This window comes from Tiliqua scincoides, chromosome 6 (genome assembly GCF_035046505.1).
Source record: "Tiliqua scincoides isolate rTilSci1 chromosome 6, rTilSci1.hap2, whole genome shotgun sequence".
NCBI lineage: Eukaryota > Metazoa > Chordata > Lepidosauria > Squamata > Scincidae > Tiliqua > Tiliqua scincoides.
This window is the reverse complement of record NC_089826.1, coordinates 5,918,170-5,920,918: the sequence shown is the minus strand read 5'-3', so window position 1 is coordinate 5,920,918 and position 2,749 is coordinate 5,918,170. Positions and strand designations below refer to the sequence as shown.

The 2,749-nt window shown below is 51.1% G+C and overlaps 1 pseudogene; it reads left to right on the top strand.

Annotated features, from left to right (window-relative positions):
* The first annotated feature begins 2,416 nt into the window (after positions 1 to 2,416).
* On the top strand, positions 2,417 to 2,536 carry LOC136656319 (5S ribosomal RNA; annotated as a pseudogene).
* The last annotated feature ends 213 nt before the right edge of the window (positions 2,537 to 2,749 follow it).

The window sequence follows — 2,749 nt, the reverse complement described above, 5'->3', positions numbered from 1 at the left end:
GTTAAGAACATAAGAACAGCCCCACTGGATCAGGCCATAGGCCCATCTAGTCCAGCTTCCTGTATCTCACAGCGGCCCACCAAATGCCCCAGGGAGCACACCAGATAACAAGAGACCTGCAAGGCTTCCTGGGAATTGTAGTTAAGAACATAAGAAGAGCCCCACTGGATCAGGCCATAGGCCCATCTAGTCCAGCTTCCTGTATCTCACAGCGGCCCACCAAATGCCCCAGGGAGCACACCAGATAACAAGAGACCTGCAAGGCTTCCTGGGAATTGTAGTTAAGAACATAAGAAGAGCCCCACTGGATCAGGCCATAGGCCCATCTAGTCCAGCTTCCTGTATCTCACAGCGGCCCACCAAATGCCCCAGGGAGCACACCAGATAACAAGAGACCTGCAAGGCTTCCTGGGAATTGTAGTTAAGAACATAAGAAGAGCCCCACTGGATCAGGCCATAGGCCCATCTAGTCCAGCTTCCTGTATCTCACAGCGGCCCACCAAATGCCCCAGGGAGCACACCAGATAATAAGAGACCTGCATCCTGGTGCCCTCCCTTGCATCTGACAGAGCCCATTTCTAAAATCAGGAGGTTGCGCATACACATCATGGCTTGTAACCCGGAATGGATTTTTCCTCCAGAAACTTGTCCAATCACCTTTTAAAGGCGTCCAGGCCAGATGCTGTCACCACATCCTGTGGCATACTGGGGTTTGTTGCATCGTGTCTAGTCTTCCAATTTGGAAATAACTGATGATGACATCATTGCCAGTTACTTCCAGCAGTACTTCCAATAGGTGGACCCGTGTGAAGTGGGACGGCGGGGCAGAAACATTGAGAAATGCTGGCCTACATCACAGGGTTGTTTGGAGAATAAATGGAGGAGAGGAGTTTTGGAGGAAGGGAGAGATATAAAATGTAAACGTAAATCAATAAAGTAATAATGTCAAGCTCTAGCTACACTCCCCGTAATCAATGCATTGATGAATGAACTGGTTGGGCGACAGGCGGCCGAGGCCTCAATCTTACCCAAAGATACAACTGCGAAAGGACCTGTGAGAAAGTTTCCAACTTTGGGATCTAAAACAAGGCCACAAAAATGGCTTCCGAGAAGAATGTTGATTATCGCGTCCAACAAGGACCTCGCATCCTGCCCTCCCACCGTTGCACAATAGGCAAAGATGAGCAATTCTCAGACAGGCTGCCAGCCTCCACCACAATGGATTCCCAATCTGTTTGCGAGCTCATTAGTGCCATTGACTCCATGCTAATTGAGCATTGACTTTGGACAGTCTTTTGAGGCTGCCAAAGCACTCCGCGTGGAGGCCAGAGACGGGGCTCACAGAATCGGAACTGGCAAAAACGCAAAGGCAAAGTTTCCCAAGGCAACGGTGATTTTCACATACATTTAGCTGTGCGATGCAGAGCACCGATTTAAGTGTCAAGCAATGTCAGGGCTGTGTTTGTCCTCAGAGGCAAGCAGGGCTGGGTGGTGCTGGCAAAAACCCTTCCTTTCCCGGATCAGCCCCAAGCCATGCCCCCAAAATGGTAGACTGCCACCACCATGAAGACAATGCCAGGCAGAGAGAGAGAGAGAGAGAGAGAGAGAGAGAGAGAGAGAGAGAGATTGTGTTTGAAAACCTCCCTGCCAGTTGCATAGGTAGAGGGGGTACAAAGCTAGAAGGGGTGCAAAGCATGCCTCCATTTTGCTCCCCCCCCACCTTAAATGGCTCCAAAAGGGAATGGGAGGGGCAGCTCGCACGCAAAGGCTCCCAGCAAAACTCTGTGCTTTGCACCCCCACTAGCAATGAGGCTCCCTGTAAAACTTAGTGCTTTGCACCCCCTTTAGCTACACCGCTGCTCCCTCCCATTTATGTAGCCAAATCCTTACAAATCTATGCTATAGCCTAGGGCAGGGGTGCCCAAACCCTGGCCCGGGGGCCACTTGCGGCCCTCGGGGGCTCCCAATCAGACCCTTGGGGAGCCCCCGGTCTCCAATGAGCCTCTGGCCCTCCAGAGACTTGCTGGAGCCCGCGCTGGCCCGATGCAACTGCTCTCAGCATGAGGACGACTGTTCAACCTCTTTCCTGAGCTGTGGGAAAAGGGCTCCCTCCACTACTTGCTGTTTCACATCTGTGATGCAGCAGTGGCAGTGAAGGAAAGGCTGGCCTTGCTTTATGCAAGGCCTTTTATAGGCCATGAGCTATTGCAAGACCTTCAGTCATTCATTTAAGTTCCATCTCTAATGAATTCATTTAGGTAAATTTATTCAAATTTTAAATGTAAATTGATTCTTTTTTTTCCCCCGGCCCCTGACACAGTGTCTGAGAGATGATGTGGCCCTCCTGCCAAAATGTTTGGACACCCCTGGCCTAGGGTCTCAGAGGACAAGGGAAAGGCTCTGATTGAGTTCAAGCAACCACAGGAACTGTTACCCTGCACATGCCCGATCTCGTCTGATCTCGGAAGCTAAGCAGGGTCAGGCCTGGTTAGTACTTGGATGGGAGACCGCCTGGGAATACCGGGTGCTGTAGGCTTATACCATGATCTCGGAAGCTAAGCAGGGTCAGGCCTGGTTAGTACTTGGATGGGAGACCGCGTACTGTAGGCTTATACCATAGTCTTTCCATGCCTGATCTCGGAAGCTAAGCAGGGTCAGGCCTGGTTTGTACTTGGATGGGAGACCGCCTGGTAATACCGGGTGCTGTAGGCTTATACCATAGTCTTTCGAGACTGAAGGTTGCCAACAA